We start from the raw sequence: 19,302 nt of genomic DNA, 5'->3' as shown, positions 1-19,302 counted from the left end.
AAGATGTGGGTATGATTGATTTAGGGTTCTATCAAACGCAAACGTTCAGTATTCCTTCGTTTCATTCTCGTTGTTTTTTCTACTGTAAAAATTTCAAGCTCGAAGTAAAACCCTAATTGCTGTTTGGAGATAATGAAAATGAAAATTTCAAGCTCGAAGTAAAACCCCAATTTTCTCTCTCTCTCTCTCTCTCTCTCTCTCTCTCTCTCTCTCTCTGTATTTTTTTTTTTGGACTAGGCTTGATGTGTCTGAGAGTGGCTTGGCGGCAGTTGTGCGGCTTAGCAATGGTGACATGAGAACACATAACAATGACATGTATGTAGTTTCCGATTCTCCAAAGTTTATTAATTCATTGGACAACACTTTTGTGCAATCATATCATGGAGGACATACTTTCTCACCTGCAGTCAACTCATATGGCTTCACAGCAGTAGATAACAGAAGAAGCAGTATATCTTTGCACAGGAAATCCAGGGGCTGGGAGAGCTTAATAGAGAAGGTTTGAAGAAGATGCCTCTTTGTGTTGCCCTTGCCTTCGAGAAAGAACAAGGGGAAGATGGAGCTTTTTTTTTCTTTTTTTTTCAGTGGAAAATGGAGTAGTTTAAATGTTATTTCTATAATTTTTTTAGTAATTTCGTTTGCAATTAAGTGTATTTGTTTTGTTATTGGCATGTAATTTTAAATTTAATGTTTGGGATGATTGGGTGGGAATTGGGCTAATTGTGAATTTGTAGGCCCAAATTTTGTTTAAAAACTTCAGTTGGGCTTAAATCTCTAAAAATTTATAATAAAAAAATCAATTGGGCCCAACGGCCGGTCCAAATTGTAAAATCGGAAACCGAACCGGATATAAACCGGTTCGGGTTGGTGCGGTTCTCTTAGGTGTTTAATTGAAAAACCGGACCGGATGAACAGTACCGGTTTCGATTTCGGGTTTAGGGGAGGACCGGGCCGAACCGGACCGTGCCCACCCTTACCTTGGGGTGTGTTTACAAGCTTAGAGAACCTCCCTATTTATAGGCCTAAGGAAGTGAAAAATCTGAATTCAATATGGCTAATGCAAGTTCAACGGCAGTTCGTTCCAAATTGGAGTGGATGGTGTATTCCATACTTCTAGCGATTGGATTTCACTCAAAACTCACCTAATGACTCCTCCCGCCATATTATCATGTTGCCCAAGTTTGGGGCTCGATTCGAAATCAATAGGTGTTCCAAATTGGACAATTCAAGTTCAACGACAGTTCGTTCCTAATTGGAGTGGTTGGTGTATGCCACACTTCTAGCAATTGGATTTCACTCAAAACTCACCAAACGACTCCTCCCACCATATTATGATGTTTCCCAAGTTTGGGGCTCGATCCGAAATCAATAGGTGTGAGAAATTGGACAATTCAAGTTCAAAGGCAGTTCGTTCCTAATTGGAGTGGTTGGTGTATTCCATACTTCTAGCGATTGGATTTCACTCAAAACTCACCAAATTAATCCTCGCACTATATTATCATGTTGCCCAACATTTGGGCTCGATCCGAAATCAATAGGTGTGAGAAATTAGACAATTCAAGTTCAACTGCAGTTCGTTCCTAATTGGAGTGGTTGGTGTATTCCATACTTGTAGCAATTGGATTTCAATCAAAACTCACCAAATGACTCCTCCCGCCATATTATGATGATGCCCAAGTTTGGGGCTCGATCCGAAATCAATAGGTGTGATAAATTGGACAATTCAATTTCAACGGCAATTCGTTCCTAATTGGAGTGGGTGGTGTATTCCATACATCTAGCAATTAGATTTCACTCAAAACTCACCAACTGACTCCTAACACCAGATTATCTTGTTGCCCAAGTTTTGGGCTCGATCCGAAATCAATAGTTGTGAGAAATTAGACAATTCAAGTACAATGGCAGTTCGTTCCTAATTGGACTGGTTGGTGTATTCCATACTTCTAGCGATTGGATTTCAATCAAAACTCACCAAATGACTCCTCCCGCCATATTATGATGTTGCCCAAATTTGGGGCTCGATCCGAAATCAATAGGTGTGATAAATTGGACAATTCAAGTTCAACGGCAATTCATTCCTAATTGGAGTGGTTGGTGTATTCCATACTTCTAGCGATTGGATTTCCCTCAAAACTCACCAAATGACTCCTCCCACCATATTATCATGTTGCCCAAGTTTTGGGCTCGATCCGAAATCAATAGGTGTTAGAAATTGGACATTTCAAGTTCAACAGCAGTTCGTTCCCAATTGGAGTGGTTGGTGTATTCCATACTTCTAGCGATTGGATTTCACTCAAAACTCACCAAATTACTCCTCCCACGATATTATCATGTTGCCCAAGATTTGGTCTCGATCCGAAATCAATAGGTGTGGGAAATTGGACAATTCAAGTTCAACAGGAGTTCGTTACTAATTGGAGTGGTTGGTGTATTCCATACATCTAGCGATTGGATTTCACTCAAAACTCACCAACTGACTCCTAACACCAGATTATCATGTTGCCCAACTTTTGGGCTCGATCCGAAATCAATAGGTGTGAGAAATTGGACAATTCAAGTTCAACGGCAGTTCGTTCCTAATTGGAGTGGTTGGTGTATTCCATACTTCTAGCGATTGGATTTCACTCAAAACTCACCAAATGACTCCTCCCACCATATTATGATGTTGCCCATGTTTGAGGCTCTATCCGAAATCAATAGGTGCGAGAAATTGGACAATTCAAGTTCGATGGCAGTTCGTTCCTAGTTGGAGTGGTTGGTGTATTCCATACTTCTAGTGATTGGATTTCACTCAAAGCTCACCAAATTACTCCTCCCACCATATTACCATGTTGCCCAAGTTTTGGGCTCGATACGAAATCAATTGTTGTGAGAAATTGGACAATTCAAGTTCAACGGCAGTTCGTTCCTAATTGGAGTGGTTGGTGTATTCCATACTTCTAGCGATTGGATTTCACTCAAAACTCACCTAATTACTCCTCCCACCATATTATCCTGTTGCCCAAGTTTTGGGCTCGATCCGAAATCAATAGGTGTGAGAAATTGGACAATTCAAGTTCAACGGCAATTCGTTCCTAATTGGAATGGTTTGTGTATTCCATACTTCTAGCGATTGGATTTCAATCAAAACTCGCCAAATCACTCCTCCCGCCATATTATGATGTTGCCCAATTTTGGGGCTCGATCGGAAATCAATAGGTGTGAGAAATTGGACAATTCAAGTTCAACGGCAGTTCGTTCCTAATTGGAGTGGTTGGTGTATTCCATACTTCTAGCGATTGGATTTCACTCAAAACCCACCGAATGACTCCTCCCACCATATTATGATGTTGCCCAAGTTTGGGGCTTGATCCGAAATCAATAGGTGTGAGAAATTGGACTATTCAAGTTCAACGGCAGTTCGTTCCTAATTGGAGTGGTTGGTGTATTCTGTACTTCTAAAGACTGGATTTCACTCAAAACTAACCAAATGACTACTCCCACCATATTATGAAGTTACCCAAGTTTTGGGCTCGATCCGAAATCAGTAGGTGTGAGAAATTGGACAATTCAAGTTCGACGGCAGTTCGTTCCTAATTGGAGTGGTTGGTGTATTCCATACATCTAGCGATTGGATTTCATTCAAAACTCACCAACTGACTCCTAACACCAGATTATCAAGTTGCCCAAGTTTTGGGCTCGATCTGAAATCAATAGTTGTGAGATAGTGGACAATTCAAGTTCAGCGGCAGTTCGTTCCTAATTGGAGTGGTTGGTGTATTCCATACTTCTAGCGATTGGATTTCAATCACAACTCGCCAAATGACTCCTCCCGCCATATTATGATGTTGCCCAATTTTGGGGCTCGATCGGAAATCAATAGGTATGAGAAATTGGACAATTCATGTTCAATGGCAGTTCGTTCCTAATTGGAGTGGTTGGTGTATTCCATACTTCTAGCGATTGGATTTCACTCAAAGCTCACCAAATGACTCGTAACACCATATTATCGTGTTGCCCAAGTTTTGGGCTCAATCCGAAATCAATTGGTGTTAGAAATTGGACAATTGAAGTTCAAAAGCGGTTCGTTCCTAATTGGAGTGGTTGGTGTATTCCATACATCTGGCGATTGGATTTCACTCAAAACTCACCAAATGACTCCTCCCACCATATTATCGTGTTGCCCAAGTTTTGGGCTCAATCCGAAATCAATAGGTGTGAGAAATTGGACAATTCAAGTTCAACGGCAGTTCGTTCCTAATTGGAGTGGTTGGTGTATTCCATACATCTAGCGATTCGATTTCACTCAAAACTCACCAACTGACTCCTAACACCAGATTATCATGTTGCCCAAGTTTTGGGCTCGATCCGAAATCAATAGGTGTGAGAAATTGGACAATTCAAGTACAACGGCAGTTCGTTCCTAATTGGAGTGGTTGGTGTATTCCATACTTCTAGCGATTGGATTTCAATCACAACTCGCCAAATGACTCCTCCCGCCATATTATGATGTTGCCCAATTTTGGGGCTCGATCGGAAATCAATAGGTATGAGAAATTGGACAATTCATGTTCAATGGCAGTTCGTTCCTAATTGGAGTGGTTGGTGTATTCCATACTTCTAGCGATTGGATTTCACTCAAAGCTCACCAAATGACTCGTAACACCAGATGACCATGTTGCCCAAGTTTTGGGGTCGATACGAAATCAATTGGTGTGAGAAATTGGACAATTCAAGTTGAACGACAGTTCGTTCCTAATTGGAGTGGTTGGTGTATTCCATACTTCTAGCGATTGGATTTCACTCAAAACTCACCAAATGACTCCTCCCACCATATTATCGTGTTGCCCAAGTTTTGGGCTCAATCCGAAATCAATAGGTGTGAGAAATTGGACAATTAAAGTTCAACGGCAGTTCGTTCATAATTGGAGTGGTTGCTGTATTCTATACTTCTAGCGATTGGATTTCACTCAAAACTCACCAAACGACTCCTAACACCATATTATCATGTTGCCCCAGTTTTGGGCTCGGTCCGAAATCAATAGGTGTGAGAAATTGGACAATTCAAGTTCAACGGCAGTTCGTTCCTAATTGGAGTGGTTGGTGTATTCCATACTTCGAGCGATTGGATTTCACTCAAAACGCACCAAATGACTCCTCCCAACATATTATGGTGTTGCCCAAGTTTTGGGCTCGATCCGAAATCAATAGGTGTGAGAAATTGGACAATTCAATTTCAACGGCAGTTCGTACCTAATTGTAGTGGTTGGTGTATTCCATACTTCTTGCGATTGGATTTCACTCAAAACTCACCAAATGACTCCTCCCACCATATTATGATGTTGCCCAAGTTTTGGGCTCGATCCGAAATCAATAGGTGTGAGAAATTGGTCAATTCAATTTCAACGACAGTTCGTTCCTAATCGGAGTAGTTGTTGTATTCCATACTTCTAGCGATTGGATTTCCCTCAAAACTCACCAAATGACTCCTCCCACAATATTATCATGTTGCCCAAGTTTTGGGCTCGATCCGAAATCAATAGGTGTGAGAAATTGGACAATTCAAGTTCAACGGCGGTTCGTTCCTAATTGGAGTGGTTGGTGTACTCCATACTTCTGGCGATTGGATTTTACTCAAAATTCACCAAATGACTCCTAACACTACATTATGATGTTGCCCAAGTTTTGGGCTCGATCCGAAATCAATAGGAGAAAGAAACTGGAAAATTTAAGTTCAACGGCAGTTCGTTCCTAATTGGAGTGGTTGGTGTATTCCATACTTCTAGCGATTGGATTTCACTCAAAACTCACCAAATGACTCCTCCCACAATATTATGATGTTGCCCACGTTTTGGGCTCAATTCGAAATCATTTGGTGTGAGAAATTGGACAATTCAAGTTCAAAGGCAGTTCGTTCCTAATTGGAGTGGTTGGTGTATTCCATACTTCGAGCGATTGGATTTCACTGAAAACACACCAAATGACTCCTCCCAACATATTATGGTGTTGCCCAAGTTTTGGGCTCGATCCGAAACGAATAGGTGTGAGAAATTGGACAATTCCAGTTCAACGGCAGTTCGTACCTAATTGTAGTGGTTGGTGTATTCCGTACTTCTAAAGATTGTATTTCACTCAAAACTCCCCAAATGACTCCTCCCACCATATTATGATGTTGCCCATGTTTTGGGCTCGATCCGAAATCAATAGGTGTTCCAAATTGGACAATTCAAGTTCAACGGCAGTTCGTTCCTAATTGGAGTCGTTGGTGTATTCCATACTTCTAGCGATTGGATTTCACTCAAAATTCACCAAATGACTCCTCCCACCATATTATGATGTAGCCCAAGTTTGGGGCTCGATCCGAAATCAATAGGTGTGAGAAATTGGACAATTCAAGTTCAACGGCAGTTCGTTCCTAATTGGAGTGGTTGGTGTATTCCACACTTCTAGCGATTGGATTTCATCCAAAACTCACCAAATGACTCCTCCCACCATATTATGATGTTGCCCAAGTTTGCGGCTCGATCCAAAATCAATAGGTGTGAGAAATTGGACAATTCAAGTTCAACGACAGTTCGTTCCTAATTGGAGTGGTTGGTGTATTCCATACTTCTAGCGATTGGATTTCACTCAAAACTCACCAAATGACTCCTCCCACCATATTATGATGTTGCCCAAGTTTGGGGCTCGATCCGAAATCAATAGGTGTGAGAAATTGGACAATTCAAGTTCAACGGCAGTTCGTTCGTAATTGGAGTGGTTGGTGTATTCCATACTTCTAGCGATTGGATTTCACTCAAAACTAACCAAATGACTCCTCCCACCATATTATGATGTTGCCCAAGTTTTGGGCTCTATCTGAAATCAATAGGTGTGAGAAATTGGACAATTCACGTTCAACGGCAGTTCGTTCCTAATTGGAGTGGTTGGTGTATTCCATACTTCTAGCAATTGGATTTCACTCAAAACTCACCAAATGACTCCTCCCACCATATTATGATGTTGCCCATGTTTTGGGCTCGATCCGAAATCAATAGGAGTTCCAAATTGGACAATTCAAGTTCAACGGCAGTTCGTTCCTAATTGGAGTCGTTGGTGTATTCCATACTTCTAGCGATTGGATTTCACTCAAAATTCACCAAATGACTCCTCCCACCATATTATGATGTTGCCCAAGTTTTGGGCTCGATCCGAAATCAATAGGTGTGAGAAATTGGACAATTCAAGTTCAACGGCAGTTCGTTCCTAATTGGAGTGGTTGGTGTATTCCACACTTCTAGCGATTGGATTTCATCCAAAACTCACCAAATGACTCCTCCCACCATATTATGATGTTGCCCAAGTTTTGGGCTTGATCCGAAATCAACAGGTGTTCGAAATTGGACAATTCAAGTTCAACGGCAGTTAGTTCCTAATTGGAGTGGTTAGTGTATTCCATACTTCTAGCGAATGGATTTCACTCAAAACTCACCAAATGACTCCTCCCACCATATTATGATGTTGCCCAAGTTTTGGGCTCGATCCGAAATCAATAGGTGTGAGAAATTGGTCAATTCAATTTCAACGACAGTTCGTTCCTAATCGGAGTAGTTGTTGTATTCCATACTTCTAGCGATTGGATTTCACTCAAAACTCACCAAACGACTCCTCCAACCATATTATGATGTTGCCCAAGTTTTGGGCTCGATCCGAAATCAATAGGTGTGAGAAATTGGACAATTCAAGTTCAACGACAGTTCGTTCCTAATTGGAGTGGTTGGTGTATTCCATACTTCTAGTGATTGGATTTCACTCAAAACTCACCAGATGACTCCTCCCACCATATTATGATTTTTCCCAAGTTTTGGGCTCGATCCGAAATCAATAGGTGTTCCAAATTGGACAATTCAAGTTCAACGGCAGTTCGTTCCTAATTGGGGTGGTTGGTGTATTCCATACTTCTAGGGATTGGATTTCACTCAAAACTCACCAAATGACTTCTCCCACCATATTTTGATGTTGCCCAAGTTTTGGGCTCGATCCGAAATCAATAGGTGTTCCAAATTGGACAATTCAAGTTCAACGGCAGTTCGTTCCTAATTGGAGTCGTTGGTGTATTCCATACTTCTAGCGATTGGATTTCAATCAAAATTCACCAAAAGACTCCTCCCACCATATTATGATGTTGCCCAAGTTTTGGGCTCGATCCGAAATCAATAGGTGTTCCAAATTGGACAATTCAAGTTCAACGGCAGTTCGTTCCTAATTGGAGTCGTTGGTGTATTCCATACTTCTAGCGATTGGATTTCACTCAAAATTCACCAAATGACTCCTCCCACCATATTATGCAGTTGCCCAAGTTTTGGGCTCGATCCGAAATCAATAGGTGTGAGAAATTGGACAATTCAAGTTCAACGGCAGTTCGTTCCTAATTGGAGTGGTTGGTGTATTCCACACTTCTGGCGATTGGATTTCACCCAAAACGCACCAAATGACTCCTCCCACCGTATTATGATGTTGCCCAAGTTTGCGGCTCGATCCGAAATCAATAGGTGTGAGAAATTGGACAATTCAAGTTCAACGACAGTTCGTTCCTAATTGGAGTGGTTGGTGTATTCCATAGGTGTGAGCGATTGGATTTCACTCAAAACTCACCAAATGACTCCTCCCACCATATTATGATGTTGCCCAAGTTTGGGGCTCGGTCCGAAATCAATAGGTGTGAGAAATTGGACAATTCAAGTTCAACGTCAGTTCGTTCCTAATTGGAGTGTATTCTATACTTCTAGCGATTGGATTTCACTCAAAACTCACCAAATGACTCCTAACACCATATTATCACGTTGCCCAAGTTTTGGGCTCGATCCGAAATCAATAGGTGTGAGAAATTGGACAATTCAAGTTCAACGGCAGTTCGTTCCTAATTGGAGTGGTTGGTGTATTACATACTTCTGGCGATTGGATTTTACTCAAAACTCACCAAATGACTCCTAACACTACATTATGATGTTGCCCAAGTTTTGGGCTCGATCCGAAATCAATAGGAGAAAGAAACTGGACAATTCAAGTTCAACGGCAGTTCGTTCCTAATTGGAGTGGTTGGTGTATTCCATACTTCTAGCGATTGGATTTCACTCAAAACTCACCAAATGACTCCTCCCACAATATTATGATGTTGCCCAAGTTTTGGGCTCGATCTGAAATCAATAGGTGTGAGAAATTGGACAAGTCAAGTTCAACGGCAGTTCGTACCTAATTGTAGTGGTTGGTGTATTCCATACTTCTAGCGATTGGATTTCACTCAAAACTCACCAAATGACTCCTCCCACCATATTATGATGTTGCCCAAGTTTTGGGCTCGATCTGAAATCAATAGGTGAAAGAAATTGGACAATTCAAGTTCAACGGCAGTTCGTTCCTAATTGGAGTTGTTGGTGTATTCCATACTTCTAGCGATTGGATTTCCCTCAAAACTCACCAAATGACTCCTCCCACCATATTATCATGTTGCCCAAGTTTTGGGCTCGATCCGAAATCAATAGGTGTGAGAAATTGGACAATTCAAGTTCAACGGCAGTTCGTTCCTAATTGGAGTGTATTCTATACTTCTAGCGATTGGATTTCACTCAAAACTCACCAAATGACTCCTAACACCATATTATCACGTTGCCCAAGTTTTGGGCTCGATCCGAAATCAATAGGTGTGAGAAATTGGACAATTCAAGTTCAACGGCAGTTCGTTCCTAATTGGAGTGGTTGGTGTATTCCATACTTCTGGCGATTGGATTTTACTCAAAACTCACCAAATGACTCCTAACACTATATTACGATGTTGTCCAAGTTTTGGGCTCGATCCGAAATCAATAGGTGAAAGAAACTGGACAATTCAAGTTCAACGGCAGTTCGTTCCTAATTGGAGTGGTTGGTGTATTCCATACTTCTAGCGATTGGATTTCACTCAAAACTCACCAAATGACTCCTGCCACAATATTATGATGTTGCCCACGTTTTCGGCTCGATCCGAAATCATTAGGTGTGAGAAATTGGACAATTCAAGTTCGATGGTTGTTCGTTCCTAATTGGAGTGGTTGCTGCATTCCCTACTTCTAGCGATTCGATTTCACTCAAAACTCACCAAATGACTCCTCCCACCCTATTATGATGTTGCCCAAGTTTTGGGCTCGATCTGAAATCAATAGGTGTGAGAAATTGGACAATTCAAGTTCAACGGCAGTTCATTCCAAATTGGAGTGGTTGCTGTATTCTATACTTCTAGCGATCGGATTTCACTCAAAACTCACCAAACGACTCCTAACACCATATTATCATGTTGCCCAAGTTTTGGGCTCGATCCGAAATCAATAGGTGTGAGAAATTGGACAATTCAAGTTCAAAGGCAGTTCCTTCCTAATTGGAGTGGTTGCTGTATTCCATACTTCTAGCGATTCGATTTCACTCAAAACTCACCAAATGACTCCTCCCTCCATATTATGAAGTTGCCATAGTTTTGGGCTCAACCCGAAATCAATAGATGTGAGAAATTGGACAATTCAAGTTCAACGGCAGTTCGTTCCTAATTGGAGTGGTTGGTGTATTCCATACTTCTAGCGATTGGATTTCACTCAAAATTCACCAAATGACTACTCCCACCATATTATGATGTTGCCCAAGTTTTGGGCTCGATATGAAATCAATAGGTGTGAGAAATTGGACAATTCAAGTTCAACGGCAGTTCTTTCCTAATTGGAGTGGTTGGTGTATTCCATACTTCTAGCGATTGGATTTCACTCACAACTCACCAAATGACTCCTCCCACCATATTATGATGTTGCCTAAGTTTGGGGCTCGATCCGAAATCAATAGGTGTGAGAAATTGGACAATTCAAGTTCAACGACAGTTCGTTCCAAATTGGAGTGGATGGTTGTTAAGCTCATAATTTCATACGTATACATGCCCAAATTTACTTACTTCTTTTGCTTAGTTTCCTAGATTTCTATGTTATTTGCCTCCCTTTGTGTGTTTTGTAGGCAAATAGAGCAAGAGAGCATAATTCATGCAATTCAAGCATGTTAAGGCCTAATTTGGATGAATGGATGAAGAGCTTAAAAGACAAACTCATTTTGGCTACAGCCCCCTGCCAGTCCAGTTCCGTAGGTCATATTGCAAGCTTTGTTTCAGCAACCTACACAGCTCGGATGAGGCAGAATTCTTCATGAAAGTTGTTCCAATGAGTGTGTACTATAACATATCCAAAATGCAGCCCCATTGGATAAATATGGAGTCTATGACCTAGCAAACACAGAGCCATGCTCAGGATGGATTTTATCTGCGCGCAAAATGAGTTAGCAGTTTGTTTTGGCCTTAACTTCGTCCTCCGACCTTGGATTGGCCCAAATGATATATGGCTGGAAAGAAGACATTCTGAACTTCAAGTTTGAGTGCTTAAAGTCTTAATTTGTTTAAGGGAAGCCCAATTCGTAAGCCCTTGAAGTTGCTGGTCATGCTGACCTCAGGATGAGCTATTGTTTCTGGTTGGAAGCTTGGTCATGGTGGGCTAGGCATGAGCTATTGAGCTGGTTGGAAGCTTGGTCATGGTGACATGAAGATGAGTTAGGGCTGCTGGTGGGATTTATTGGTGAAGTGCATCAACCATTTCAGATTTTATAAAACAAGTGTTGTATGCATTAGCCATATTGAATTCAGATTTTTCACTTCCTTAGGCCTATAAATAGGGAGGTTCTCTAAGCTTGTAAACACACCCCAAGGGGGGGAGCTCTCAAACACTTCTCTAGAGCTCCCTTCCCTTCTCTCCCTCAAATTCTCTAGAGAAGTATTTGAGAGCTCCCCCCCTTGGGGTAGGGGTGGGCATATAAACCGGAAAACCGGAAAACCGAACCAAACCGGATGAAAAAAAACCGGAAAAAACCGAGTTGACTAAAAAGTCAACAAAATCGGACCGGACCGGTTCAAACCGGTTCCAGTTCCTGTTTTACACAAAATAGCACCGGACCGGACCGGTCCAGTATTTAATATATATTTTTTGGTGGCCCAACCACTAAGCCCAGAATTTTTCTCACTTCCCAAACCCAACTACTAACATCTAACCTTAGCCAAGCCCAACAACAAAAGCCCATCAACCATCACCTAACCCTAAAACCACCTTTTCTTTCCTTCCTCTCTCCTTTATCTTTTCAATCCGCCGCAGCTTCTCTCTTTTATTTTGTCTCTCTCTCTCTCTCTCTCTCTCTCTCTCTCTCTCTCTCTCTCTCTCTCTCTCTCTTTCTTCTTCCTCTTTCTAATTCCAATTTTCTCTCTCTCTCATTCTCTCTGACTCGGCGGCGTCACGAAACCAGGTGAGCTAGTTACTCTCTTTCTAATTCTTCATTGCTTATTGTGTTGCCTCGTTCTCTCATTTTTTGTTTTATTTGATTCACGATCGAAGATGTGGGTATGATTGATTTAGGGTTCTATCAAACGCAAACGTTCAGTATTCCTTCGTTTCATTCTCGTTGTTTTTTCTACTGTAAAAATTTCAAGCTCGAAGTAAAACCCTAATTGCTGTTTGGAGATAATGAAAATGAAAATTTCAAGCTCGAAGTAAAACCCCAATTTTCTCTCTCTCTCTCTCTCTCTCTCTCTCTCTCTCTCTCTCTCTCTCTCTCTCTCTGTATTTTTTTTTTTGGACTAGGCTTGATGTGTCTGAGAGTGGCTTGGCGGCAGTTGTGCGGCTTAGCAATGGTGACATGAGAACACATAACAATGACATGTATGTAGTTTCCGATTCTCCAAAGTTTATTAATTCATTGGACAAGACTTTTGTGCAATCATATCATGGAGGACATACTCATATGGCTTCGCAGCAGCAGATAACAAAAGAAGCAGTATATCTTTGCACAGGAAATCCAGGGGCTGGGAGAGCTTAATAGAGAAGGTTTGAAGAAGATGCCTCTTTGTGTTGCCCTTGCCTCCGAGAAAGAACAAGGGGAAGATGGAGCTTTTTTTTTCTTTTTTTTTCAGTGGAAAATGGAGTAGTTTAAATGTTATTTCTATAATTTTTTTAGTAATTTTGTTTGCAATTAAGTGTATTTGTTTTGTTATTGGCATGTAATTTTAAATTTAATGTTTGGGATGATTGGGTGGGAATTGGGCTAATTGTGAATTTGTAGGCCCAAATTTTGTTTAAAAACTTCAGTTGGGCTTAAATCTCTAAAAATTTATAATAAAAAAATCAATTGGGCCCAAGGGCCGGTCCAAATTGTAAAACCGAAAACCGAACCGGATATAAACCGGTTCGGGTTGGTGCGATTCTCTTAGGTGTTTAACTGAAAAATCGGACCGAACCGGACCGGATGAATAGTACCGATTCCGGTTTCGAGTTTAGGGGAGAACCGGGCTGAACCGGACCGTGCCCACCCTTACTTTGCGGTGTGTTTACAAGCTTAGAGAACCTCCCTATTTATAGGCCTAAGGAAGTGAAAAATCTGAATTCAATATGGCTAATGCAAGTTCAACGGCAGTTCGTTCCAAATTGGAGTGGATGGTGTATTCCATACTTCTAGCGATTGGATTTCACTCAAAACTCACCTAATGACTCCTCCCGCCATATTATCATGTTGCCCAAGTTTGGGGCTCGATCCGAAATCAATAGGTGTTCCAAATTGGACAATTCAAGTTCAACGGCAGTTCGTTCCTAATTGGAGTGGTTGGCGTATGCCACACTTCTAGCGATTGGATTTCACTCAAAACTCACCAAATGACTCATCCCACCGTATTATGATGTTGCCCAAGTTTTGGGCTCGATCTGAAATCAATAGGTGTTCCAAATTGGACAATTCAAGTTCAACGGCAGTTCGTCCCTAATTGGAGTGGTTGGTGTATTCCATACTTCTAGCGATTGGATTTCAATCAAAACTCACCAAATGACTCCTCCCGCCATATTATGTTGTTGCCCAAGTTTGGGGCTCGATCCGAAATCAATAGGTGTGATAAATTGGACAATTCAAGTTCAACGGCAATTCGTTCCTAATTGGAGTGGTTGGTGTATTCCATACATCTAGCGATTGGATTTCACTCAAAACTCACCAACTGACTCCTAACACCAGATTATCTTGTTGCCCAAGTTTTGGGCTCGATCCGAAATCAATAGGTGTGAGAAATTAGACAATTCAAGTACAACGGCAGTTCGTTCCTAATTGGAGTGGTTGGTGTATTCCATACTTCTAGCGATTGGATTTCAATCAAAACTCACCAAATGACTCCTCCAGCCATATTACGATGTTGCCCAAGTTTGGGGCTCGATCCGAAATCAATAGGTGTGATAAATTGGACAATTCAAGTTCAACGGCAATTCGTTCCTAATTGGAGTGGTTGGTGTATTCCATACTTCTAGCGATTGGATTTCACTCAAAACTCACCAAATTACTCCTCCCACCATATTATCATGTTACCCAAGATTTGGGCTCGATCCGAAATCAATAGGTGTGAGAAATTGGACAATTCAAGTGCAACGGCAATTCGTTCCTAATTGGAATGGTTGGTGTATTCCATACTTCGAGCGATTGGATTTCACTCAAAACTCCCCAAATGACTCCTCCCACCATATTATGATGTTGCCCAAGTTTTGGGCTCGATCCGAAATCAATAAGTGTGAGAAATTGGACAATTCAAGTTCAACGGCAGTTCGTTCCTAATTGGGGTGGTTGGTGTATTCCAAACATCTAGCGATTGGATTTCCCTTAAAACTCACCAAATGACTCCTCCCACCATATTATCATGTTGCCCAAGTTTTGGGCTCGATCCGAAATCAATAGGTGTGAGAAATTGGACAATTCAAGTTGAACGGAAGTTCTTTCCTAATTGGAGTGGTTGGTGTATTCCATACTTCTAGCGATTGGATTTCCCTCAAAACTCACCAAATGACTCCTCCCACCATATTATCATGTTGCCCAAGTTTTGGGCTCGATCCGAAATCAATAGGTGTTAGAAATTGGACAATTCAAGTTCAACGGCAGTTCGTTCCCAATTGGAGTGGTTGGTGTATTCCATACTTCTAGCATTTGGATTTCACTCAAAACTCACCAAATTACTCCTCCCACCATATTATCATGTTACCCGATTTGGGCTCGATCCGAAATCAATAGGTGCGAGAAATTGGACAATTCAAGTTCGATGGCAGTTCGTTCCTAGTTGGAGTGGTTGGTGTATTCCATACTTCTGGTGATTGGATTTCACTCAAAGCTCACCAAATTACTCCTCCCACCATATTACCATGTTGCCCAAGTTTTGGGCTCGATACGAAATCAATTGGTGTGAGAAATTGGACAATTCAAGTTCAACGGCACTTCGTTCCTAATTGGAGTGGTTGGTGTATTCCATACTTCTAGCGATTGGATTTCACTCAAAACTCACCTAATTACTCCTCCCACCATATTATAATGTTGCCCAAGTTTTGGGCTCGATCCGAAATCAATAAGTGTGAGAAACTGGACAATTCAAGTTCAACGGCAGTTCTTTCCTACTTGGGGTGGTTGGTTTATTCCATACATCTAGCGATTGGATTTCCCTCAAAACTCACCAAATGACTCCTCCCACCATATTATCTTTTTGCCCAAGTTTTGGGCTCGATCTGAAATCAATAGGTGTGAGAAATTGGACAATTCCAGTTCAACAGAAGTTCTTTCCTAATTGGAGTGGTTGGTGTATTCCATACCTCTAGCGTTTGGATTTCACTCAAAACTCACCAAATGACTCCTAACACCAGATTATCATGTTGCCCTAGTGTTGGGCTCGATCCGAAATCAATAGGTGTGAGAAATTGGACAATTCAAGTTCAACGGCAATTCGTTCCTAATTGGAGTGGTTGGTATATTCCATACTTCTAGCGATTGGATTTCTCTCAAAACTCACCAAATGACTCCTCCCCCCATATTATGACGTCGCCCAAGTTTGGGGCTTGATCCGAAATCAATAGGTCTGAGAAATTGGACTATTCAAGTTCAACGGCAGTTCGTTCCTAATTGGAGTGGTTGGTGTATTCTGTACTTCTAAAGACTGGATTTCACTCAAAACTAACAAAATGACTACTCCCACCATATTATGAAGTTACCCAAGTTTTGGCCTCGATCCGAAATCAGTAGGTGTGAGAAATTGGACAATTCAAGTTCGACGGCAGTTCGTTCCTAATTGGAGTGGTTGGTGTATTCCATACATCTAGCGATTGGATTTCATTCAAAACTCACCAACTGACTGCTAACACCAGATTATCAAGTTGCCCAAGTTTTTGCTCGATCTGAAATCAATAGGTGTGAGATATTGGACAATTCAAGTTTAAAGGCAGTTCGTTCCTAATTGGAGTGGTTGGTGTATTCATACTTCTAGTGATTGGATTTCACTCAAAACTCACCAAATTACTCCTCCCACCATATTACCTTGTTGCCCAAGTTTTGGGCTCGATCCGAATTCAATTGTTGTGAGAAATTGGACAATTCAAGTTCAAAAGCGGTTCGTTCCTAATTGGAGTGGTTGGTGTATTCCATACATCTAGCAATTGGATTTCACTCAAAACTCACCAAATGACTCCTCCCACCATATTATCGTGTTGCCCAAGTTTTGGGCTTGATCCGAAATCAATAGGTGTTCCAAATTGGAAAATTAACCAACTGACTACTAACACCATATTATCAGGTTGCCCAATTTTGGGCTCGAGCCGAAATCAATAGGTGTGAGAAATTGGACAATTCAACTTCAATGGCAGTTCGTTCCTAATTGGAGTGGTTGGTGTATTCCACACTTCTAGCGATTGGATTTCACTCAAAACTCACCAAATGACTCCTCCCACCATATTATGATGTTGCCCAAGTTTTGAGCTCGATCCGAAATCAATAGGTATTCCAAATTGGGTAATTCAAGTTCAACGGCAGTTCGTTCCTAATTGGATTGGTTGGTGTATTCCATACTTCTAGCGATTGGATTTCACTCAAAACTAACCAAATGACTCCTCCCACCATATTATGATGTTGCCCAAGTTTTGGGCTCGATCTGAAATCCATAGGTGTGAGAAATTGGACAATTCAAGTTCAACGGCAGTTCGTTCCTAATTGGAGTGGTTGGTGTATTCCATACTTCTAGCGATTGGATTTCACTCAAAACTCACCAAATGATTCCTCCCACCATATTATGATGTTGCCCAAGATTTGGGCTCGATCCGAAATCAATAGGTGTTTCAAATTGGACAATTCAAGTTCAACGGCAGTTCGTTCCTCATTGGAGTGGTTGGTGTATTCCATACTTCTAGCGATTCGATTTCACCCAAAACTCACCGAATGACTACTCCCACCATATTATCATGTTGCCCAAGTTTTGGGCTCGAACCGAAATCAATAGGTGTTCCAAATTGGACAATTCAAGTTCAACGGCTGTTCGTTCCTAATTGGAGTGGTTGGTGTATTCCATACTTCTAGCGATTGGATTTCACTCAGAACTCACCAAATGACTCCTCCCACCATATTATCATGTTGCCCAACTTTTGGGCTCGAGCCGAAATCAATAGGTGTGGGAAATTGGACAATTCAAGTTCAATGGCAGTTCGTTCCTAATTGGAGTGGTTGGTGTATTCCATACTTCTAGCGATTGGATTTCACTCAAAACTCACCAAATGACTACTCCCACCATATTATGATGCTGCCCAAGTTTTGGGCTCGATCCGAAATCAATAGGTGTTCCAAATTGGACAATTCAAGTTCAACGGCAGTTCGTTCCTAATTGGAGTGGTTGGTGTATTCCATCCTTCTACTGATTGGATTTCACTCAAAACTAACGAAATGACTCCGCCCACCATATTATGATGTTGCCCAAACTTTGGGTTCGAACTGAAATCAACAGGTGTGAGAAATTGGACAATTCCAGTTCAACGGCAGTTCGTTCCTAATTGGAGTGGTTGTTGTATTCCATACTTCTAGCGATTGGATTTCACTCAAAACTCACCAAATGACTCCTCCCACCATATTATGATGTTGCCCAAGTTTGGGGCTCGATCCGAAATCAATAGGATTGAGAAATTGGACAATTCAAGTTCAACGGCAGTTCGTTCCTAATTGGAGTGGTTGGTGTATTCCATACTTCTAGCGATTGGATTTCACTCAAAACTCACCAAATGATTCCTCCCACCATATTATGATGTTGCCCAACATTTGGGCTCGATCCGAAAATCAATAGGTGTTCCAAATTGGACAATTCAAGTTCAACAGCAGTTCGTTCCTAATTGGAGTGGTTGGTGTATTCCATACTTCTAGCGTTTGGATTTCACTCAAAACTAACCAAATGACTTCTCCCACCATATTATGATGTTGCCCAAGTTTGGGGCTCGATCCGAAATCAATAGGTGTGAGAAATTGGACAATTCAAGTTCAACGGCAGTTCGTTCCTAATTGGAGTGGTTGGTGTATTCCATACTTCTAGCGATTGGATTTCACTCAAAACTCACCAAATGATTCCTCCCACCATATTATGTTGTTGCCCACGTTTTGGGCTCGATCCGAAATTAATAGGTGTTCAAAATCGGGCAATTCAAGTTCAACGGCAGTTCGTTCCTAATTGGAGTGGTTGGTGAATTCCATACTTCTAGCGATTGGATTTCACTCAAAACTAACCAAATGACTCCTCCCACCATATTATGATGTTGCCCAAGTTTTGGGCTCGATCTGAAATCCATAGGTGTGAGAAATTGGACAATTCAAGTTCAACGGCAGTTCGTTCCTAATTGGAGTGGTTGGTGTATTCCATACTTCTAGCGATTGGATTTCACTCAAAACTCACCAAATGATTCCTCCCACCATATTATGATGTTGCCCAAGATTTGGGCTCGATCCGAAATCAATAGGTGTTTCAAATTGGACAATTCAAGTTCAACGGCAGTTCGTTCCTCATTGGAGTGGTTGGTGTATTCCATACTTCTAGCGATTCGATTTCACCCAAAACTCACCGAATGACTCCTCCCACCATATTATCATGTTGCCCAAGTTTTGGGCTCGAACCGAAATCAATAGGTGTTCCAAATTGGACAATTCAAGTTCAACGGCTGTTCGTTCCTAATTGGAGTGGTTGGTGTATTCCATACTTCTAGCGATTGGATTTCACTCAAAACTCACCAAATGACTCCTCCCACCATATTATCATGTTGCCCAACTTTTGGGCTCGAGCCGAAATCAATAGGTGTGGGAAATTGGACAATTCAAGTTCAATGGCAGTTCGTTCCTAATTGGAGTGGTTGGTGTATTCCATACTTCTAGCGATTGGATTTCACTCAAAACTCACCAAACGACTACTCCCACCATATTATAATGCTG

The sequence above is a fragment of the Prunus avium genome, chromosome 1 (assembly GCF_965620075.1).
Source record: "Prunus avium chromosome 1, drPruAviu1.hap1.1, whole genome shotgun sequence".
NCBI classification, from domain to species: domain Eukaryota; kingdom Viridiplantae; phylum Streptophyta; class Magnoliopsida; order Rosales; family Rosaceae; genus Prunus; species Prunus avium.
The sequence above is the reverse complement of the archived record's forward strand: the minus strand, read 5'-3'. Positions refer to the sequence as shown.